At 44.6% G+C, this 24,776-nt stretch overlaps 1 protein-coding gene and 1 long non-coding RNA gene across 5 annotated transcripts in view; one reads left to right on the top strand and one right to left on the bottom strand.

Moving 5' to 3' along the window:
- Positions 1-24,776, bottom strand: part of LOC124043339 (PHD finger protein 14-like) — a 119,743-nt gene that overhangs the window by 4,526 nt on the left and 90,441 nt on the right. The window lies entirely within an intron of this gene.
- Positions 15,388-17,746, top strand: LOC124043340. Of its 2 annotated transcripts, none has more exons than XR_006840300.1 (3): positions 15,388-15,527; positions 15,907-16,020; positions 16,778-17,746. It is a non-coding gene; the product is annotated as an uncharacterized LOC124043340 (long non-coding RNA). The 2 variants fall into 2 exon arrangements; XR_006840301.1 differs by lacking the exon at positions 15,388-15,527 and adding an exon at positions 15,543-15,678.

Raw genomic sequence — 24,776 nt, 5'->3', positions numbered from 1 at the left:
GCATTTTCCGGTCGATTTCTCAGCCAAGCATGATGAAGAAAAACGGGAGCTATTTCGCCTAAAAAAATAATCTTTTTGGAAAAAAGGAACATTTGCTATCTAACTGGGAGTCTCCTGAGTGAAAGCATCTGAAGTTCTTCAAAGGTAAATTATTTAATTTGGTTGCTTTTCTTATTTTTGTGAAAATGTTGCCTGCTGCCAGCAGAGCCTAGCATAGCATTATGCCATGATAAACTTACACAAATGCTTGTCTAGCGTTGGCTGTAATGCATATTTTGAAAATCTGAGATGACAGTGTTGTTAACAAAAGGCTAAGCTTGTGTTTGAATATATTTATTTCATTTCATTTTCGATTGTCATGAATAGGAAAAGTTTCTAGGGGTATTTATGTCCGCTGCGTTATGCTAATTAATGCATTTGAGGCTATGATTACGATCCCGGATCCGGGATTGCTCGTCGCAAGAGGTTAATGAATTTATTTGCAAATTATGGTGGAAAATAAGTATTTGGCCAATAACAAAAGTTTATCTCAATACCTTGTTATATATCCTTTGTTGGCAATGACAGAGGTCAAGCGTTTTCTGTAAGTCTTCACAAGGTTTTCACACACTGTTGATGGTATTTTGGCCCATTCCTCCATGCAGATCTCCTCTAGAGCAGTGATGTTTTGGGGCTGTTGCTGGGCAACACAGACTTTTTACTCCCTCCAAAAATGTTATATGGGGTTGAGATCTGGAGACTGGTTAGGCCACTCCAGGACCTTGAAATGCTTCTTACGAAGCCACTCCTTCGTTGCCCGGGCGGTGTGTTTGGGATCATTGTCATGCTGAAAGACCCAGCTACGTTTCATCTTCAATTTTCTTGCTGATGGAAGGAGGTTTTCACTCAAAATCTCATGATACATGGCCCCATTCATTCTTTCCTTTACACGGATCAGTCGTCCTGGTCCCTTTGCAGAAAAACAGCCCCAAAGCATGATGTTTCCACCCCCATGCTTCACAGTAAGTACGGTGTTCTTTGGATGCATTCTTTGTCCTCCAAACACGACGAGGTGAGTTTTTACCAAAAAGTTATATTTTGGTTTCATCTGACCATATGACATTCTCCCAATCTTCTTCTGGATCATCCAAATGCTCTCTAGCAAACTTCAGATGGGCCTGGACATGTACTGGCTTAAGCAGGGGGACTCGTCTGGCACTGCAGGATTTGAGTCCCTGGCGGCGTACTGTGTTACTGATGGTAGGCTTTGTTACTTTAGTCCCAGCTCTCTGCAGGTCATTCACTAGGTCGCCCCTGTGTGGTTCTGGGATTTTTGCTCACCGATCATTTTGACCCCACAGGGTTAGATCTTGCGTGGAGCCCCAGATCGAGGGAGATTATCAGTGGTCTTGTATGTCTTCCATTTCCTAATAATTGCTCCCACAGTTGATTTCTTCTAAAGAAGCTGCTTACCCATTGCAGATTCAGTCTTCCCAGCCTGGTGCAGGTCTACAATTTTGTTTCTGGTGTCCTTTGACAGCTATTTGGTCTTGGCCATAATGGAGTGTGAATGTTTGAGGTTGTGGATAGGTGTCTTTTATACTGATAACAAGTTCAAACAGGTGCCATTAATACAGGTAACGAGTGGAGTACAGAGGAGCCTCTTAAAATAAGAAGTTACAGGTCTGTTAGAATCAGAAATCTTGCTTGTTTGTAGGTGACCAAATACTTATTTTCCACCATAATTTGCAAATAAATTCATTAAAAATCCTACGTGATTTTCTGGATTCCTTTTTGTACCTATGATGAAAATGACAGGCCTCTCATTTTTTTAAGTGGGAGAACTTGCACAATTGGTGGCTGACTAAATACTTTTTTTGCCCCACTGTATGTATGCATGCATAAGTATTTGATACATTAAAAAAAGCAGAACTTAATATTTGGTACAGAAACCTGTTTGCAATTACAGAGATCATACATTTCCTGTAGTTCTTGACCAGGTTTGCACACACTGCAGCAGGGATTTTGGCCCACTCCTCCATACAGACCTTCTCCAGATCCTTCAGGTTTCGGGGCTGTCGCTGGGCAATACGGACTTTCAGCTCCCTCCAAAGACTTTCTATTGGGTTCAGGTCTGGAGACTGGCTAGGCCACTCCAGGACCTTGAGATGCAACTTACGGAGCCACTCCTTAGTTGCCCTGGCTGTGCGTTTCGGGTCGTTGTCATGCTGGAAACCCAGCCACGACCCATCTTCAATGCCCTTACTAAGGGAAGGAGGTTGTTGGCCAAGATCTCACGATACATGGCCTCATCCATCCTCCCCTCAGTACGGTGCAGTCGTTCTGTCCCCTTTGCAGAAAAGCATCCCCAAATAATTTTTATTTTTTTATTTGACCTTTATTTAACTAGGCAAGTCAGTTAAGAACAAATTCTTATTTTCAATGACGGCCTAGGAACAGTGGGTTAACTGCCTGTTCAGTTACAGTTACCTGTTCGGTTACTAGTCCAATGCTCTAACCACTAGGCTACTGTTTCCACCTCCATGATTCACAGTTGGGATGGTGGTCTTGGGGTTGTACTCATCCTTCTTCTTCCTCCAAACACTGCGAGTGGAGTTTAGACCAAAAAGCTATATTTTTGTCTCATCAGACCACATGACCTTCTCCCATTCCTCCTCTGGATCATCCAGATGGTTATTGGCAAACTTCAGACGGGCCTGGACATGCACTGGCTTGATCAGGGGGACCTTGCGTGCGCTGCAGGATTTTAATCCATGACGGCGTAGTGTGTTACTAATGGTTGTCTTTGAGACTGTGGTACCAGCTCTCTTCGGGTCATTGACCAGGTCCTGCTGTGTAGTTCTGGGCTGATCCCTCACCTTCCTCATGATCATTGATGCCCCACAAGGTGAGATCTTGCATGGAGCCCCAGACCGAGGGTGATTGACCGTCATCTTGAACTTCTTCCATTTTTTACCTAAGCAAATGAAGACTCGTTTGCTAAATCACCTGGCTTGTTTCAGCAAGGAGAAACAAAGTTGGACTCAACCTCACAAATGCCCAGCCGTCCAGTCTTCCGTCAGCTGTTCATTCCACAAAACAAACAGTTATGGCAGTTATTTTATTTTCATGACGGTGTTTATCTCTGACCATCGGTTACATGGTTATAAAGTAATTGTGCCAGCCCTACTCCTATGGTAGTTATTATAACACAGGAGAAAATCTCCCTAAACTCCCAAGTGCACTTCAACAGCAGCTAATTGAGCCAATTGAGTATTTAAACATCAGATTGCAGTTCCTATTAGCCCTGGTCAAAAGTAGTGCACTGTATAGGGAATAGGGTGGAACGCAGCCTAACTACGAAGCAGAGTGGATCTCACAGGCTTGATAACTGCAAGACCTTAGCAGTGGAGTCGTAAATCAGCCAGGGCCAGAGTTTAGTTCTGGTTCATATATCACCCTGTAACTCACACACACCTTGTCTGTGTCTCCTCTATGGACGCACTTTTGATATGCAGCCTCCCACCGGTAAAAAATGCCTTAGTCTTTCCTGAACTCAGGATACTTCTCCACCTCCCTCCTCAATATAAATCTATCGTTGCCGAGGACAACATGTCGTGAACCTCGGCCGACGTACGTATCGGGCCGTGCCATCCACCAAACCTCTCGGACAAGCCTGCTAATTTTCCAATTACCTGTGGCACCATTCACTATCTCATCCCCAGGCAATGGGGAGACAGGAGGCGAGGAGAGGCCAGGCTGGCCAATAGCTAGCGCATGCTAACAGTCTCATAAACAGCCAGGGTTGGGGCTAAGAGCAGCTCCTTAAGTACTGTAAATAGACTGGCTGATTTTAATGTACCTATGCTGACCTGGTCATGTTCTGTTAGCAGCTCCAGCAAACACTTAAAGACTTCATTTGTCCAGTATAGAAAGTATAGGGATAAAGAGAGAGGCCAGGTGTATGACGGCACTACACAATATACACTGAAGGAGATAAAGAGAGAGGCCAGGTGTATGACGGCACTACACAATATACACTGAAGGAGATAAAGAGAGAGGTCAGGTGTATGACGGCACTACACAATATACACTGAAGGAGATAAAGAGAGAGGCCAGGTGTATGACGGCACTACACAATATACACTGAAGGAGATAAAGAGAGAGGTCAGGTGTATGACGGCACTACACAATATACACTGAAGGAGCTAAAGAGAGAGGCCAGGTGTATGACGGCACTACACAATATACACTGAAGGAGATAAAGAGAGAGGTCAGGTGTATGACGGCACTACACAATATACACTGAAGGAGATAAAGAGAGAGGCCAGGTGTATGACGGCACTACACAATATACACTGAAGGAGCTAACGCTACACAAGTAAAACGTGTTCAGAGAGAGACGGGAGCTTTTTCAGTATTTTTACTAGTGTGAAATACTGTACATAACATGTTTAAATAATCACATTAATAAAAACATGGAAACATGCTGATATGATCATTACTGCACTGCTGTGGAGGACATGAACAATGCCACGTAACTAACAACTACTACAAGCTGTGGTGCACCCTTTCCATTATGACCACAAACATAGGAGTTAGCAAGACAGCACAAATAGATCTGGCACCAGAACCCCTGAGCCTGTTCCCTCACAGAAACAGAAGAATGAGATAGTGGGACCGGCCTTGCGTCAGGGCCCCCTGACAGACAGAGTGATATTTGCTCTGGGAGGAGTGGAGTGGAGAGAGCCACCAGAAAGAGGTCTTCCCTCAAAGGGCCTGGAGAGAGTGGTGGAGGAAGAGGGGATAAGAGGGAGAGAGAGAGAAACTGTCAGGCTCTGGCATATCTCCTTCACTCACCTTTGGAGATATGTAGGAGGAAAAGGGGATGGAGGGGAAGAAAGTGACAGAAAGGTAGAGGGAGAGAGACTGTTCCGCCCACACATACTCTCTCTCCATGGGTCACCAGCCCTCTGGCACCAGCAGCACATACATGTATGATAATGACATGCCACATGTTTTATTCTAATAGAGTTGGGTGTTCTTAAAGGGCATGCAGAGCCTGTCGTCTACCGCTCTCCTGCGTTCTCACACACTGCTGCTCTCAACATGTGAGTCTGGAAGGAGAGAGGTGGAGAGAGATGGAGACTACTCCCCCCACACAAGAGGAGGAGAGCAAGGATGAGGGGGAGGAGAGTAGTGAACCCTAGGTGGCAACAAAGGCTCATGGAGCTGCTAATGTGCTCGAGGCTGAGACCCCCACTGGCTGAAAGGGAGAACACAATCGCTCCAAAAGACAACCCCTTCCTCCATCCTTCCCCCCGCCCACACACCACATGCAGAAAACTTCATAAAGCGGGATAAAAAAACAATGCTGTAAAATAAAATGTAAATGTCCAACACCACATCTCCTTCTTTAATGAGCTTCAGCATCGTCCCTTTATCAAGCTGGCGCAGTCCTCACAAGAATTAGCAGCCAATTAGTAGGACTTACTTTCCTTTTTGTTTTGATTGTATTTACCAGTGTGGTTGTCTGTGGTGCACTGTGTGTGTGTGGTGGAGGAAGTAGTGTTATGGTACTGGGTTTCTTTGATAAGTGCTGCTGGGTGGTTCTGAGGGCTTTACAGCATCCCTGCAAGGTATTGATGCTCCTAGAACCACATGAAAACACCCACAACATTAAAGCATACAAATAACTAACGATTAAAACACCTCATATGACCAACACTAATGTCCAAAAGAGAGTGTACAAAGACAGACTCTGGTGTGAAGCCCTGTGTGTATTCATACAGTCATCAAACACTCTTTCACAAAGATGATATTTGTGTCCTTTTGAAAGGGACAAATGAAATTCTAATGGCACAAAAGGAATTGATTAAGCAAATGAAGGGTGGTGTGTCTGTGTGTGTGAGTGAGTGAGGAAGAAAGAGTGAGAAAAGAAGAGTGTATTTATGTGTGTCAGTGTATAAGCATGAAATGTGTGTATGAACGCCTGTGAGTGTGTGTGTATGGGCGTGGGAGTTTATGAGCATGAATGTATGTGTATGTGTATGAGTGTGTATGAATGTGCGCACCGGTGTGATTTAAAGCCTCTGTGGCCACTTAGGAGAGGACACAATAGAATTGGTTGGGCCATAAAAGTGGTTTCATTAGTTCCTTCAGACAGTGCATTACATTTAAACACATCTCACCCACATACACACGGCCTCCTCTCCTCTACCTCGTTCTTCTCCAGTCCTGTTCTCCCTCTCTTTTTCTTCCCTACTCCTCATCTTCCTCTCCGTCGCTCCCTACACCACACCGCCCAGCCAAACCAGTCACCAGAAAGCAGCACAATTAAATTTCATGACTGCGCATATTTGTGATTCCCATTTAGTTTATTACAAAGGGCATTCATTAATCTCCCTTCTCTTCCGAGAAGCGGATTTCCATTTTAGTGAGGCATGACAGATACTGAGGTGAGCCTACCAAGCCAGGCTTAATTTAATCAGAGGTAAAATGCACAAGCGGGAGTTTTTTATCCTCTGTTTGATAAGAGCGGATGCTCACAGGGAAAATATATGGTGGCATTGTGTGTGTGTGTGTGTGTGTGTGTGGGGGGGGGAGAAGAGAAGTAATTTCTCTGCAGTTTCCAATTTGAACCATTTAAAATGTGGCACTAAATCATAAATAAAGGCTAAAGGCAAAGTGCTTGGTAGGAATCTGTGGGGCAAACTGTCCAAAGTGCCTCTTCCATTATCTCGGAGTAATGGAGAGGACATACAAAGAAATCAGGAACAAATAAAAACAACAGAAACCTGAAAGAAGCTGGAAATGAGGGACCAGAGGACAAGTCAATGAAAAGCCTTACAGGTTGAGGGACTGCTGAATGTGGCAATTAGTGCTGAGCGATTAACTGACATTCCAGGTATTATTTTTTTTTTTACAACTCGTTGACCTACATCTGTTCAATTGTTTGAATTCCATTTAGTTCAGTTGTTTTTCTGTGAGCTCGATGTGCAGTTTCTGTAGAGATAAATCCGATCAAGCTTTAACAGTGTAAGATGTAGTAGGAAGTTGTAGTTTCCAACAGGCCACTATTCTACATGGTTTAGAGCAGGAAACAAGGTAATTAACTACAATGACCATAATCCATTGCGTGCTCGCTTACTTGTCCGGAACAGACACAAAGACTGAGAGAAAAAAAGAACCCAATATCTAGAGGGATTAGAAAAAAATTGCTTTGCGAGCCTGAAAATACATGATCTAAATTATTGATAGATGATACTTAGCAGTCCTAAACTATGCCTTATTTACTTTGAAGAACTACTAAAATAGTGATTTTGTCAGACAGATATGAGATGATGACTTGGAATTAAATAATAAAGTAATCAAATAAAACAAATATTTATATTATAAAGTAAAGTCATGTGAATAAATTATGGTTAATAAGAGATAAGCAATAATCCCTCATCTTTTTACCAAAACAGAGGCAGGGCGGCCATTTTGTTATTGTTTCATCAATGGATTTGCCCTTTAAACAGCTGCATATTATCAAGACATCAAAGTGCCACCAACAAAAAGGTAAACAATAGGCCTATAGCAAATGCAGCATATGACATTAATTTTGCACATGTAATTTTTTTAGAGTGAAGTACATCGAAAAAAATCAAGAGAAAACTGCAAGACTCAATAGAAGACAAAACAAGGAACAAACCAAAAAAGACAGGCTTTTGAAAAATTAACTATTTTTCATAAAATTGTACAGTTATCTTAGCTAGCTGAATTGCTAGCAGAATTGTTTACTTGTTGCTAAGCAGTTGCTAGGGACTCTCCTGGAAGAAGCTAGCTAGCATACAAAGAATAACAACAACAAATATCTAGTTAACAGAAGAAAGGAAGACAAAATAAGGACAAAAAAGGACAGAAGAAAAAGGAAAAGAAAGAGGACAAAGTGAAACAGTCAGCACTTCTATTGCAACTTCGTATTTCGTCGTCCTAACGTAGTCTACACTGCTATCTGCCCAGCAGCTAGCCAGCTAGCAAACGTCCACCGTCTACCGAATAGCAGCACTGTAGAAACTATTACACTCAACTGAACGACTTGATTAGTGTAGTGTTAGCTAGCTACATAGTTGTCTTTGCTGTCTTCGTATCCAAGATAATTGTGTAGTTTAGAGCGTGTAGTCTTAGAGTGATTATCTTAATTTACCGAGGTTAGCTAGCCAGCTATTTGTCGTCCTTAACGTAGGAGACACTGCTAGCTAGCCAACAGCTAGCCAACGTCTACTGAATAGAACTTCCGCACTCAACAACCCGGTCGCATTCCGCTTCGCTCCACAGGTAGTATCACATTTTTCATTTCATTTCATTACAGCACAACGGTTTGATTTGTTTGATCGTAGCTAGCTACATAGCTAGCTACATAGCCGTCTGTGTATCAAAGATAATTGTGTAGTCTAGAGCGATTTTCTAGGTTAGCTAGCCAGCTATTGTCGTTCTTTTAACGCAACGTAACGTAATCAACACTGCTAGCTAGCCAGCTAGCCCCGAATAGCAGCACTGTAGAAACTATTACACTCAACGGAACGACTTGATTAGTGTAGTGTCAACAACGCAGCCACTGCCAGCTAGCCTACAAAGTCAACAACGCAGCCACTGCCAGCTAGCCTACTTCAGCAGTACTGTATCATTTTAATCATTTTAGTCAATAAGATTCTTGCTACGTAAGCTTAACTTTCTGAACATTCGAGATGTGTAGTCCACTTGTCATTCCAATCTCCTTGCATTAGCGTAGCCTCTTCTGTAGCCTGTCAACTATGTGTCTGTCTATCCCTGTTCTCTCCTCTCTGCACAGACCATACAAACGCTCCACACCGCGTGGCCGCTGCCACCCTAATCTGGTGGTCCCAGCGCGCACGACCCATGGAGTTCCAGGTCTCCGGTAGCCTCTGGAACTGCCGATCTGCAGCCAAAAGGCAGAGTTCATCTCAGCCTATGCCTCCCTCCAGTCCCTCGACTTCTTGGCACTGACAGAAACATGGATCACCACAGATAACACTGCTACTCCTACTGCTCTCTCTTCGTCCGCCCACGTGTTCTCGCACACCCCGAGAGCTTCTGGTCAGCGGGGTGGTGGCATCGGGATCCTTATCTCTCCCAAGTGGTCATTCTCTCTTTCTCCCCTTACCCATCTGTCTATCGCCTCCTTTGAATTTCATGCTGTCACAGTTACCAGCCCTTTCAAGCTTAACATCCTTATCATTTATCGCCCTCCAGGTCCCCTCGGAGAGTTCATCAATGAGCTTGATGCCTTGATAAGCTCCTTTCCTGAGGACGGCTCACCTCTCACAGTTCTGGGCGACTTTAACCTCCCCACGTCTACCTTTGACTCATTCCTCTCTGCCTCCTTCTTTCCACTCCTCTCCTCTTTTGACCTCACCCTCTCACCTTCCCGCCCTACTCACAAGGCAGGCAATACGCTCGACCTCATCTTTACTAGATGCTGTTCTTCCACTAACCTTATTGCAACTTCCCTCCAAGTCTCCGACTACTACCTTGTATCCTTTTCCCTCTCGCTCTCATCCAACACCTCCCACACTGCCCCTACTCGGATGGTATCGCGCCGTCCCAACCTTCGCTCTCTCTCCCCCGCTACTCTCTCCTCTTCCATCCTATCATCTCTTCCCTCTGCTCAAACCTCCCGCTCCGTGGCTTGACGACTCATTGCGAGCTCACAGAACAGGGCTCCGGGCAGCCGAGCGGAAATGGAGGAAAACTCGCCTCCCTGCGGACCTGGCATCCTTTCACTCCCTCCTCTCTACATTTTCCTCCTCTGTCTCTGCTGCTAAAGCCACTTTCTACCACTCTAAATTCCAAGCATCTGCCTCTAACCCTAGGAAGCTCTTTGCCACCTTCTCCTCCCTCCTGAATCCCCCCCCCCTCCTCCCTCTCTGCAGATGACTTCGTCAACCATTTTGAAAAGAAGGTCGATGACATCCGATCCTCGTTTGCTAAGTCTAACGACACCGCTGGTTCTGCTCACACTGCCCTACCCTGTGCTCTGACCTCTTTCTCCCCTCTCTCTCCAGATGAAATCTCGCGTCTTGTGACGGCCGGCCGCCCAACAACCTGCCCGCTCGACCCTATCCCCTCCTCTCTTCTCCAGACCATTTCCGGAGACCTTCTCCCTTACCTTACCTCGCTCATCAACTTATCCCTGACCGCTGGCTACGTCCCTTCCGTCTTCAAGAGAGCGAGAGTTGCACCCCTTCTGAAAAAACCTACACTCGATCCCTCCGATGTCAACAACTACAGACCAGTATCCCTTCTTTCTTTTCTCTCCAAAACTCTTGAACGTGCCGTCCTTGGTCAGCTCTCCCGCTATCTCTCTCAGAATGACCTTCTTGATCCAAATCAGTCAGGTTTCAAGACTAGTCATTCAACTGAGACTGCTCTTCTCTGTATCACGGAGGCGCTCCGCACCGCTAAAGCTAACTCTCTCTCCTCTGCTCTCATCCTTCTAGACCTATCGGCTGCCTTCGATACTGTGAACCATCAGATCCTCCTCTCCACCCTCTCCGAGTTGGGCATCTCCGGCGCGGCCCACGCTTGGATTGCGTCCTACCTGACAGGTCGCTCCTACCAGGTGGCGTGGCGAGAATCTGTCTCCTCACCACGCGCTCTCACCACTGGTGTCCCCCAGGGCTCTGTTCTAGGCCCTCTCCTATTCTCGCTATACACCAAGTCACTTGGCTCTGTCATAACCTCACATGGTCTCTCCTATCATTGCTATGCAGACGACACACAATTAATCTTCTCCTTTCCCCCTTCTGATGACCAGGTGGCGAATCGCATCTCTGCATGTCTGGCAGACATATCAGTGTGGATGACGGATCACCACCTCAAGCTGAACTTCGGCAAGACGGAGCTGCTCTTCCTCCCGGGGAAGGACTGCCCGTTCCATGATCTCGCCATCACGGTTGACAACTCCATTGTGTCCTCCTCCCAGAGCGCTAAGAACCTTGGCGTGATCCTGGACAACACCCTGTCGTTCTCAACTAACATCAAGGCGGTGGCCCGTTCCTGTAGGTTCATGCTCTACAACATCCGCAGAGTACGACCCTGCCTCACACAGGAAGCGGTGCAGGTCCTAATCCAGGCACTTGTCATCTCCCGTCTGGATTACTGCAACTCGCTGTTGGCTGGGCTCCCTGCCTGTGCCATTAAACCCCTACAACTCATCCAGAACGCCGCAGCCCGTCTAGTGTTCAACCTTCCCAAGTTCTCTCACGTCACCCCGCTCCTCCGCTCTCTCCACTGGCTTCCAGTTGAAGCTCGCATCCGCTACAAGATCATGGTGCTTGCCTACGGAGCTGTGAGGGGAACGGCACCTCAGTACCTCCAGGCTCTGATCAGGCCCTACACCCAAATAAGGGCACTGCGTTCATCCACCTCTGGCCTGCTCGCCTCCCTACCACTGAGGAAGTACAGTTCCCGCTCAGCCCAGTCAAAACTGTTCGCTGCTCTGGCTCCCCAATGGTGGAACAAACTCCCTCACGACGCCAGGACAGCGGAGTCAATCACCACCTTCCGGAGACACCTGAAACCCCACCTCTTTAAGGAATACCTAGGATAGGATAAAGTAATCCTTCTCACCCCCCTTAAAATATTTAGATGCACTATTGTAAAGTGGTTGTTCCACTGAATGTCATAAGGTGAATGCACCAATTTGTAAGTCGCTCTGGATAAGAGCGTCTGCTAAATTACTTAAATGTAAAAAAATAAAAAATAGCACTTTTCAGTAGTGCTTAAAGCATGGCATTTCATGAGTGCAGCATTTATTTTTCAACACGACTCAATGAGCAACAGAGTAGGGCTGTCTAATAAGTCCTTAGTTTTGGGGTTATGCTCACGTAAAACAATTTGGCTAATCTATACTTCCAATTTTCCAAGTCCTATTCTTGAAGATCAAGGGGTATTACATGGTTTTTAATGTAAATATATAATTTAATCTAATTATTATATGTAGTAGAAAGTGATTGGCTAGAAGAAGCCTACATAACCAACCCATAAAGTAAAATTTAACATCCATATATGGCCAGCTATGAAAACTTTAACATTGATTTATCTTGCAATAGATGTTGTTCAATTGGTAACATACATTGTTTTCTTCTAATGCCTCCTAAGGGGAAAGTAATCTAAAAGTAACTGAACGTAATCAGATTACTTTACCGAGTTTGGGTAATCCAAAAGTTACATTACTGATTACAATTTTGGACAGGTAACTAGTAACTAACAGATTACATTTAGAAAGCAATCTATCCAACCCTGGAAATAACACATGGAATCATGTAGTAACCAAAAAAGTGTTAAACAAATCAAAATATATGTTCGATTCTTCCCTTTGCTTTAATGACAGTTTAGCACATTCTTGGCATTCTCTCAACCACCTTCACCTGGAATGCTTTCACAACAGTCTTGAAGGAGTTCCCACATATGCTGAGCACTTGTTGGCTGCTTCTCCTTTACTCTGCACTCCAACTCATCCCAAACCATCTTAATTGGGTTGAGGTCGGGTGATTGTGGAGGCCAGGTCATCTGTTGCAGCACTCCATTACTCTCATTCTTGGTCAAATAACCCTTGCACAGCCTGGAGGTGTGTTGGGTCATCGTCCTGTTGAAAAACAAATGATAGTCCCACTAAGCGCAAATCTGATCCGATGGCGTATTGCTGCAGAATACCGTGGTGGGCATGCTGGTTAAGTGTGCCTTGAATGCTAAATAAATCACAGACAGTATCACCAGCAAAGCACAATCACACCTCCTTCTCCATGCTTCACGGTGGGAACCACACATGCAAAGATCATCCGTTCACCTACTCTGCGTCTCACAAAGACACAGCGTTTGGAACCCAAAATCTCAGATTTGGACTCATCAGATCAAAGGACAGATTTCCCCCGGTTTAATGTCCATTGCTCGTGTTTCTTGGCCCAAGCAAGTCTCTTCTTATTATTGGTGTCCTTTAGTAGTGGTTTCTTTGAAGCAATTTGACCATGAAGACCTGATTCACGCAGTCTCCTCTGAACAGTTGATGTTGAGATGTGTCTGTTACTTGAACTCTGTGAAGCATTTATTTGGGCTGCCATTTCTGAGGCTGGTAACTCCAATGAACTTATCCTCTGCAGCAGATGTAACTCTGGGTCTTCCCTTGCTGTGGCGGTCCGCATGAGGGCAAGTTTCAACATAGCGCTTGATGGTTTTACGACTGTACTTGAAGAAACTTTCAAAGTTCTTGAAATTTTCCGCACTGACTAACCTTCATGTCTTAAAGTAATGACGGACTGTCATTTCTCTTTGCTTATTTCAGCTGTTCTTGCCATAATATGGACTTTGCCTTTTACCAAATAGGGCTATCTTCTGTATACCAACCCTACCTTGTCACAACACAACTGATTGGCTCAAACACATTGAGGAAATAAATTCCACTATTTAACTTTTAACAAGGCCCACATGTTAATTGAAATGCATTCCAGGTGACTACCTCATGAATCTGGTTGAGAGAACGCCAAGAGTGTGCAAAGCGATCATCAATGCAAAGGGTGGCAACTTTGAAGAATGTCAAATATAAAATATATTTTGATTGGTTTAACACTTTTTTTGGTTACTACATGATTCCATATGTGTTATTTCATAGATGATGTCTTCACCATTATTCTACAATGTAGAAAATAGTAAAACTAAAGAAAAACCCTTGAAGGAGTAGGTGTGTCCAAATGTTTGACTGGTACTGTACATTCTGCATTCAGAATGAACAAAGCTGTGGTTGTGTTCATGAAAAGAGTAAATTTAGTGGGTAGACTGATTGCTAGTGGAATATTTCTAAGGGATGTGTTGGTGTCGATTTCTCCTCTTTCGACTCCTTCGACAAGGGTGGTAGTTGCGAATCTGCTTCAGTTAATTACGGATGATCAAATCTGGAAAGAGTCGAGTCGTTTTCGTAAGTTTGCTTGCGGTTTTCGTGTCGGCAGGTTTTCAGGCAGATGTCGTTAAGCATGTTGTTTCGTTCCAGAGGCAAGTGTTCATGTTTCTGAATAACAATGAGCAACAGTTAAAATGTGCATTTTAAAGTGAGGCATGGGGAGGGGCTCTACGCGGGGTTTGCCAGCAAAGATAGTCTGCAGTGCTTTGAGTGTGGGGACTTGGGGCATAAGAGCTTTGCGTGCCCACATAAAGGCTGTAGACAAGGTGAGGGTACAAGTGCCAGTGGGGGAAATCGAGGTCAACGGGCAGGGGGCAATGAGATGCAGGCAGCATAGGTGGGCCTAGTCATGCTAGGGATGGTGATGTAGATGAGGCTGGGTCAAGTCATGTTAAGGATGGTGGTGTAGATGTGGCTGGATCTAGTCATCAAAAAAATGTATTTATATAGCCCTTCTTACATCAGCTGATATCTCAAAGTGCTGTACATAAACTCAGCCTAAAACCCCAAACAGCAAGCAATGCAGGTGTAGAAGCACAGTCATGCTATGGATGGTGGTGTAGATGAGGCTGGGTCTAGTCAGGTTATGCTAGTGGATGAGAAGAGTATAGTGGGGAAGGGTAAGCGACTATTGGTGAGGAGGGGGGTGTCATGCAGAAGAGGAAAAAGGGGGAGGAGAAAGGAGGTGGGAGGGGAGAGGCGAATAGAGAGAAAGGGCAGGTGGTCAGGATGGGAGATGGAGATGAGGAAGGTGAGTCTGAGGAAGAGGACGATGAGGAGGTTTTCTTTTCAGACCCATTCTCAATGGGTCCAGAGCTGATAGACAGTCAGGCAGAGGGGTCAAAGTACACGGTGAGGTAATAGTCAAGGTTCCTGAATGAGACTAAAGGGAAAAAGAAGGTTAATCTTTAAGCTTTTTTTTTTGCAATCCGGGAAAGTTATTAAGATCAGTACAACATGTGATGAAAAATGAGGGGCATGCTGTCCTCTCATTCAGGAAATGTTTTAGGTTGAGGAAGTGGGTCACAACCGTGTGTAAGGGTCTACCTTCAGACGCTGTTTAGATTCATCGTTTCTTTCTGACACTGGGGCTTTTTTGAGCTTTTTGAGATATTGGTCTCTTTCTTTGCTGGCTTTTCTCCCACTTCTTATGGAGACTTCGGGTAGGCTTGCTTAATATAAATGGTGCCAGAGAGGCGGGAAAGAGGAGTGAGTTGGGTGAATATGTAAAACAAACAAAAGTACAGATGTTGTTTCTGCAGGAGACGCATAGTGATGTGGTAAATGAAGTCGATTGGGAGCTCTGGTGGAAAGGGGCAAGTGTGCTGAGCCATGGAACAAATGTTAGTGCAGGGGTGGCAGTCCTATTTGCACCGGGTCTGGCCGTAAAAAGAGGAGACGATGGTGTTCAACGGGGACTGGAACTGCACAATGGATTTTCATGAAAGACAGAAATGGGGAGGAGCCTCATTCAGGCTCAGTGGGGGCGTTAAGGGACATCATTAATCAGTTTGACCTAGTGGATCTTTCGAGAACTAGACATCCTGACACAAGACCGTATACATGAGTGAAGGTCTTTGGGGCTAGGGTGAGTCTCTCTCTATATGAAGACTATTATATTATAAACAGAAGAGTATAGTCTCTCTCTCTCCCTATGAAGACTATTATATTATAAACAGAAGAGTAGTCATAGTTGTTTTCCTTACCAATGACTTTGAAATGTGTGCGTTTCTATCAAAGTAAGTGCCTTATTACGTTATAATAGTTTCTGAATGTTGTTATGTCGTTTCTAGCTTGATATTTTTGTGTATATTCCTTATAACCGTGGACACGCGAGGCAATGTTACTCATTTCATAACCTTTATGGTGTTATGCTCAATGCTTGTGTAGCTACCTACATTCTTCTATTAGCCCTGGAAAACAATGCTAATTGCGTCAGAAGTATTAGCATGTGTTTTATTTTGAAGCTACCCTGGCCGTATGACTCCCCAAGTGGTGCAGCTGTCTAAGGAACAGCGTCTCAGTGACAGAGGCGTCACTACAGACACCCAGGTTCAAATCCAAATTGCATTTATATCAAAGTAAGTGCCTTATTACGTTATAATAGTTTCTGGATGTCGTGTTATACCGTTTCTACTGTAGCTCACTGTGTGTATGGAGCATTATATATTTGTGTATATTCCTTATAACTGCGGACATGTGAGGTAACGTTACTCATTTCATAACCTTTATGGTGTTATATTCAATCGTGTTTATGTTGCTAGCCACATTCTTCCATTAGCTCTGTAAAACAATGCTAATTGCGTCAGAGAAGTATTGGCTTGTTGTATTTTGAAGCTACTCTGGAAAAATTGAAAAATATTTTCTTATACCACTTGGTGGTTTTCTGTGTGTATTCCACAAAGCTGTTCATCATGTCCGCCTTAACTACTGTCCCCATTTTGAGGTTATAGTCAGGTGATGTTTCTCTCTCCCGTCAGGTGGTCCACCTTCCCTGTGGCCGACATGGTTGTTGTATGGACAGTGGAGAGGACATGGATGTCTCGTTTGTCATACCACTTTACTGCCAGCTGTTGACATTTCTTATTTTGTATTTTAGGGGTCATTTAGGATGGCAGTAGCATTGTTAATGCAATACAGTTATCGCAACAGAACTAGGAAGAGGTCTTGGGAAAAGAGGGTGGCAAAGAAGGGAGTTGCAAACATAGGATCTATGCTCCAGTATTCTGTTAGGGAGTTCTTCTTTACTCTCCCCATGAGAAGGACTGTCACCAGGAAGGTATACATTTCACTAATTGTGGTTGTCCCCCCCACTCCTGGCTCTCTCTTCTCCTGTAGCTCCAAGGCATAGTGATTGGTCTCTGCTATGTCTCTCACCAGCTCCTCTGTCAGAAACAACTTGAAGCACTCTGCCTCAGATGGAAATGGCAAGGGGCTTTGCACTCCAGACTGGGACTCAAAGCAAACAGCAGGGCCAGGAGGGGTGAAATAACTGGCAGCCTTCCAGCTACCACAGAACTCCTGTACTTCATCCACTATCATTCTGCCTCCATCGCCACCAGCATCTTCAAAGGGAACTGGGACTTCATCAGTGGACAAGGGGTCTTCCGATTCAGGGTTCTCAATGGCTGGGGGGCAGCTCCTCACTGTCACATATATTACAATCTGATTCCTGACTTTCAGACTCATTGACAGAATTTCCACAAGACATTGCTAATGCTACAGCTTATCTCACTAGCTACATACATTTATAGATTTACTGTTTTATTCACATGTTTTTCAAGTCCCGGCGATAAATCATGCATTCTGATTCTTGTATAGACTGTAATGGGCACATAGTATGTGTGTAAAATTATTTTTTGAAGGCTGTACTGTTTATGATGAGCTAAGCTAATTCCAGCTATGTGTGGAGCCATGTTTGTTGACATACAATGCATTCTGGGTTTCACGTGATCGTCTGTCGGACCAAAGATGCTATAATAAAATGAGGTGAGTAAGGGTTCACTCATTTTTTGAGAACTTCAGGAAGTGAATGGTGGGATGTGAATGGTGGTGGACGACACACCCCTTCAACATGCATAATATAAACATACCAAACTCATCAATGGTGAGCTCACCTGTGATTAATTATAAATAGTAATTGCTATTAGCTAATTCATATTGTAGTTTATGTCAGCCGAGAGTTAGAAAATATGGCCGCTTGTTGCCTACATTTTTCCGGTTTGGATGATTGAGTTATGCTATAGATACTTCTGTGAATATCTGAACACTGCATCCAAAAATAAACTGCTCACATTCTGGACATAACTTTGTAAGGACTACGTTTGTGTAAATCGTTTCTGAAAAAAGTGTGGCCAGCTCAAATACTGATGGTTGCATCATTCGAAATTGGCCTTTCTAAATAAGCATTCTAATCACACGGGTTTGATTGTACGCTTCAGGGACCACTGTAGAACGATCACACCCTTGTGATGGTACGTGTGAAAGGGTTAAGGACAACAAAGTCAAGGTGTTGGAGTGGCCATCACAAAGCCCTGACTTCAATTCTATTGAACATTTGTAGGCAGGACCGAAAAAGCGTGTGCGAGCAAGGAGGCCTACAAACCTGATTCAGTTACACCAGCTCTGTCAGGAGGAATGGGCCAAAATTCAACCAACTTATTGTTAAACACTTTAAAGGCAATGCTACCAAATACTAATTGAGTGTATGTAAACTTCTGACCCACTGGGAAGGTGATGAAATAAAAAAATAATTCTCTCTACTAATTATTCTGACATTTCACATTCTTAAAATAAAAGTGGTGATCCTAACTGACCTAATACATGGAATTTATACTAGGATTAAATGTCAGGAATTGAATTATGAAAACTGAGTTTAAATGTATTTGGCTAACGTGTATGTAAAATTCCGACTTCAACTGTATGTATGTGTGTGTATATGTATGTGATTGTGTGTGTATATATATGTGTTTGTGTGTATATATATATATATATATATATATATGTATGTATGTATGTGTGTGTATGTGTTTGTACAGTATATGTATGTATGTGTATATGTATGTATGTGTTTGTGTGTGTACAGTATATGTATGTATGTATGTATGTGTGTATATGTATGTATGTGTGTGTGTGTGTGTGTCTATATATATGTATGTGTGTGTATATGTATATGTATGCATGCATGCATGCATGCATGCATGCATGCATGCATGTATGTATGTATGTATGTATGTATGTATGTATGTATGTATGTATGTATGTATGTATGTATGTATGTATGTATGTATGTATGTATGTATGTATGTATGTATGTATGTATGTATGTATGTATGTATGTATGTATGTATGTATGTATGAATGTATGTATGTATGTATATGAATGTATGTGTGTGTGTGTGTATATATGAATGTATGTGTGTGTATATATATCAATGTATGTGTGCGTATATATGAATGTGTGTGTGCGTATATATGAATGTGTGTGTGTATATATATGAATGTATGTGTGTGTATATATATGAATGTATGTGTGCGTATATATGAATGTGTGTGTGTGTACAGTGGGGCAAAAAAGTATTTAGTCAGCCACCAATTGTGCAAGTTCTCCCACTTAAAAAGATGAGAGAGGCCTGTAATTTTCATCATCGGTACACTTCAACTATGACAGACAAAATTAGAGAAAAAAAATCCTGAAAATCACATTGTAGGATTTTTAATGAATTTATTTGCAAATTATGGTGGAAAATAAGTATTTGGTCACATAAACAAACAACCAAGATTTCTGGCTCTCACAGACCTGTAACTTATTCTTTAACTTCTTGGATATAGGGGGCGCTATTTTAATTTTTGGATGAAAAACGTTCCAGTTTTAAACAAGATATTTCGTCACAAAAAGATGCTCGAAGATGCATATAATTGACAGCTTTGGAAAGAAAACACTGACGTTTCCAAAACTGCAAAGATATTGCCACAGAACTGATGTTACAGAAAAAAACCCAGATAAAAATACAATCAGGAAGTGAATTGTGAAAAACACCTTGAGGATTGATTCTAAACAACGTTTGCCATGTTTCTGTCGATATTATGGAGCTAATTTGAAAAAAAGTTTGGCGTTGTGTTGACTGCATTTTCGTTTTTTTTTTCTTAGCCAAACGTGATGAACAAAACGCAGCTATTTCTCTTACACAAGTAATATTTTTGGAAAAAATGAACATTTGCTATCTAACAGAGTCTCGTCATTGAAAACATCCGAAGTTCTTCAAAGGTAAATGATTTTATGTGAATGATTTTCTTGCTTTTGTGAAAATGTTGCCTGCTGAATGCTAGGCTTAATGCTATGCTAGGCTATCAATACTCTTACACAAATGCTTGTGTAGCTTTGGTTAAAGCATATTTTGAAAATCTGAGATGACAGTGTTGTTAACAAAAGGCTAAGCTTGTGTTTCAATATATTTATTTGATTTCATTTGTGATTTTCATGAATAGGAAACGTTGGGTTATGGTAATGAGCTTGAGGCTATGATTACGCTCCCGGATACGGGTTTGCTCGACGCTAGAGGTTAAGAGGCTCCTCTGTCCTCCACTCGTTACCTGTATTAATGGCACCTGTTTGATCTTGTTATCAGTATAAAAGACACCTGTCCACAACCTCAAACAGTCACACTCCAAACTCCACTATGGCCAAGACCAAAGAGCTGTCAAAGGACACCAGAAACAAAATTGTAGACCTGCACCAGGCTGAGAAGACTGAATCTGCAATAGGTAAGCAGCTTGGATTGAAGAAATCAACGGTGGGAGCAATTATTAGGAAATGGAAGACATACAAGACCACTGATAATCTCCCTCGATCTGGGGCTCCACGCAAGATCTCACCCCGTGGGGTCAAAATGATCACAAGAACGGTGAGCAAAAATCCCAGAACCACACGGGGGGACCTAGTGAATGACCTGCAAAGAGCTGGGACCAAAGTAACAAAGCCTACCATTAGTAACACACTACGGCGCCAGTGACTCAAATCCTGCAGTGCCAGACGTGTCCCCCTGCTTAAGCCAGTACATGTCCAGGCCCGTCTGAAGTTTGCTAGAGAGCATTTGGATGATCCAGAAAAAGATTGGGAGAATGTCATATGGTCAGATGAAACCAAAATATTACTTTTTGGTAAAAACTAAACTCGTCGTGTTTGGAGGACAAAGAATTCTGAGTTGCATCCAAAGAACACCATACCTACTGTGAAGCATGGAGGTGGAAACATCATGCTTTGGGGCTGTTTTTCTGCAAAGGGACCAGGGCGACTGATCCGTGTAAAGAAAAAGAGTGAATGGGGCCATGTATCGTGAGATTTTGAGTGAAAACCTCCTTCCATCAGCAAGGGCATTGAAGATGAAACATGGCTGGGTCTTTCAGCATGACAATGATCCCAAACACACCGCCCGGGCAACGAAGGAGTGGCTTTGTAAGAAGCATTTCAAGGTCCTGGAGTTGCCTAGCCAGTCTCCAGATCTCAACCCCATAGAAAATCTTTGGAGGGAGTTGAAAGTCCGTGTTATCCAGCAACAGCCCCAAAACATCACTGCTCTAGAGGAGATCTGCATGGAGGAATGGGCCAAAATACCAGCAACAATGTGTGAAAACCTTGTGAATACTTACAGAAAACGTTTGACCTCTGTCATTGCCAACAAAGGGTATATAACAAAGTAGCGATAAACTTTTGTTATTGACCAAATACTTACTTTCCACCATAATTTGCAAATAAATTTATTAAAAAATCATACAATGTGATTTTTGGGATTTCTTTTTCTCATTGTGTCTGTCATAGTGGAAGTGTACATATGATGAAAATTACAGGCCTCTCTCATCTTTTTAAGTGGGAGAACTTGCACAATTGGTGGCTGACTAAATACTTTTTTGCCCCACTGTATATATGAATGTGTGTGTGTGTGTGTGTGTGTGTGTGTGTGTGTGTGTGTGTGTGTGTGTGTGTGTGTGTGTGTGTGTGTGTACAATGTGATTTTCTGGATTTTTGTTTTAGATTCAGTCTCTCACAGTTGAAGTGTACCTAGTACCTATGATACAAATTACAGACCTCTAGATGCTTTGAAAGTAGGAAAACCTGCAAAATCGGCAGTGTATCAAACACATGTTCTCCCCACTGTATGTATGTGTGTGTATATGTATGTATGTATGTGTGTGTGGGGGGGGGGTTGGGGGGTAAGGAACCACTACATCACACCACTTTCTCTAGTGTTCTAGTTCCTAACCATCCAATCTAAACCATGGTGGAAAAAACAGCAATCAAAATCAATCAGGAAATTAAATCGAACACACAGGAGGCCCAGTGAGCCCTGGATAAAATACCTTTGTTGCACCAACATCTCAATAAGCTGGTGGCATGTGTGAGTGCATAGGGAGAAAACTTCCTCCATACTCAATGTCACCTTTATGTTGCTGATAAGGTAGCTCTATTAATAATGCATTGTATGTCTGGAGAATTACATACGCTGGAGAGTGAGAGAGGGAGAGAGAGAGATGCTAGGGAGGGAGAGAGAGAGAGATGCTAAGGAGGGAGAGAGGGAGAGAGAGATGCTAAGGAGGGAGAGAGGGAGAGAGAGATGCTAAGGAGGGAGAGAGATGCTAGGGGAGGGAGGGACAGAGTGAGAGAGAGATGCTAGGGAGGGAGGGAGAGAGATGCTAGGAAGGGAGAGAGAAAGATGCTAGGGAGGGAGAGAGAGAGAGATGCAAGGGAGAGAGAGATGCAAGGGAGGTAGGGAGAGAGAGATGCAAGGGAGAGAGGGAGAGAGAGATGCAAGGGAGAGAGGGAGAGAGAGATGCAAGGGAGAGAGGGAGAGAGATGCAAGGGAGAGAGGGAGAGAGATGCAAGGGAGAGAGGGAGAGAGAGATGCAAGGGAGAGAGGGAGAGAGAGATGCAAGGGAGAGAGGGAGAGAGAGATGCTAGGGAGGGAGGGAGAGAAGGAGAGAGATGCTCGGGAGGAGAGAGGGAGAGAGAGATGCTAGGGAGGGAGGGAGGGAGAGAGAGATGCTAGGGAGGGAGGGAGAGAGGGAGAGAGAGATGCTAGGGAGGGAGGGAGAGAGGGAGAGAGAGATGCAAGGGAGGGAGAGAGGGAGAGATGCTAGGGAGGGAGAGAGAGATGCTAGGGAGGGAGAGAGAGATAGATGCTAGCAAGGGAGGGAGAGAGGGAGAGAGAGATGCTAGCAAGGGAGGGAGAGAGGGAGAGAGAGATGCTAGGGAGGGAGAGAGGGAGAGAGATGCTCGGGAGGGAGAGAGAGAGATGCTCGGGAGGGAGAGAGAGAGATGCTCGGGAGGGAGAGAGAGAGAGATGTTAGGGAGGGAGAGAGAGAGATGCTAGGGAGGGAGAGAGAGAAATGCTAGGGAGGGAGAGAGAGAGAGATGCTATAGAGGGAGGGAGAAAGGGAGAGAGAGATGCTAGGGAGGAGAGAGGGAGAGAGAGATGCTAGGGAGGAGAGAGAGAGATGCTAAGACGGGAGAGAGAGAGATGCTAGGAGGGGGAGAGAGAGAGATGCTGGGGAGGGAGAGAGAGAGATGCTAGGGAGGGAGAGAGGAGAGAGATGCTAGGGAGGGAGGGAGAGAGGAGAGAGAGATGCTAGGGAGGGAGGGAGAGAGGGAGAGAGAGATGCTAGGGAGGGAGGGGGAGAGGGGAGAGAGATGCTAGGGAGGGAGGGGGATAGGGAGAGAGATGCTAGGGAGGGAGGGGGAGAGGGAGAGAGAGATGCAAGGGAGGGAGAGAGGGAGAGAGAGATGCTAGGGAGGGAGGGGGAGAGGGAGAGAGAGATGCAAGGGAGAGAGAGATGCTAGGAAGGGAGAGAGACAGAAGCTAGGGAGGGAGAGAGACAGAAGCTAGGGAGGGAGAGAGACAGAAGCTAGGGAGGAAGAGACAGATGCTCGGGAGGAAGAGACAGATGCTCGGGAGGAAGAGACAGATGCTCGGGAGGAAGAGACAGATGCTCGGGAGGGAGAGACAGATGCTCGGGAGGGAGAGACAGATGCTCGGGAGGGAGAGACAGATGCTAGGGAGGGAGAGACAGATGCTAGGGAGGGAGAGACAGATGCTAGGGAGGGAGAGACAGATGCTCGGGAGGAAGAGACAGATGCTCGGGAGGAAGAGACAGATGCTCGGGAGAGAGGGAGAGACAGATGCTCGGGAGAGAGGGAGAGACAGATGCTAGGGAGAGAGGGAGAGACAGATGCTAGGGAGAGAGAGAGATGCTAGGGAGAGAGAGAGATGCTAGGGAGGGAGAGATGCTAGGGAGGGAGAGACAGATGCTAGGGAGGGAGAGACAGATGCTAGGGAGGGAGAGACAGATGCTAGGGAGGGAGAGACAGATGCTAGGGAGAGAGAGACAGATGCTAGGGAGAGAGAGACAGATGCTAGGGAGAGAGAGACAGATGCTAGGGAGAGAGAAACAGATGCTAGGGAGAGAGAAACAGATGCTAGGGAGAGAGAGACAGATGCTAGGGAGAGAGAGACAGATGCTAGGGAGAGAGAGACAGATGCTAGGGAGAGAGAGACAGATGCTTGGGAGGGAGAGAGACAGATGCTTGGGAGGGAGAGAGACAGATGCTTGGGAGGGAGAGAGACAGATGCTTGGGAGGGAGAGAGACAGATGCTTGGGAGGGAGAGAGACAGATGCTTGGGAGGGAGAGAGACAGATGCTTGGGAGGGAGAGAGACAGATGCTAGGGAGGGAGAGACAGATGTTAGGGAGGGAGAGACAGATGCTAGGGAGGAAGAGACAGATGCTAGGGAGGAAGAGACAGATGCTAGGGAGGGAGACAGATGCTAGGGAGGGAGACAGATGCTAGGGAGGGAGAGACAGATGCTAGGGAGGGAGAGACAGATGCTAGGGAGGAGGAGACTTTTGCACATATAACACACTGTGGCTGAAGAAATGCACAACTCCCAATATAAGTGAACCACAAATCAATGCAGTTCTCATCATATTTGCGCCTCATTGATGGTCCAACATCCCTGTCTGTTGTTCACTGCTTTCCCGGGTAAGGGGGCAGTAGCTCTTTGGCTGCAGCAGATTCACAACTGTCAGTGTCGATGCTAGCTGGGCTAACAACATGTAGAATTACTGATGCTAGAATTGGATGTGCTCGTGGAAGCAGAACAACTTGTGTTGTCAACAGTTGCAGGTGTAGTACTGCTGGTAGTAGCAGTACTACCAGTAGAGCTGGTATGTGTCTTTATGGATGTGAGCCTTACTTTTTTTAACCTTTTATCCATTTTCAAGCAAACGAAAAGAGCAGCCGCTAGGTTTGGCTACATACGGACCGTTAGTGGAATTCCCGCGAG

This window comes from Oncorhynchus gorbuscha, linkage group LG09 (genome assembly GCF_021184085.1).
Source record: "Oncorhynchus gorbuscha isolate QuinsamMale2020 ecotype Even-year linkage group LG09, OgorEven_v1.0, whole genome shotgun sequence".
Lineage (NCBI taxonomy): Eukaryota > Metazoa > Chordata > Actinopteri > Salmoniformes > Salmonidae > Oncorhynchus > Oncorhynchus gorbuscha.
The sequence above is the reverse complement of the archived record's forward strand: the minus strand, read 5'-3'. Positions and strand labels throughout refer to the sequence as shown.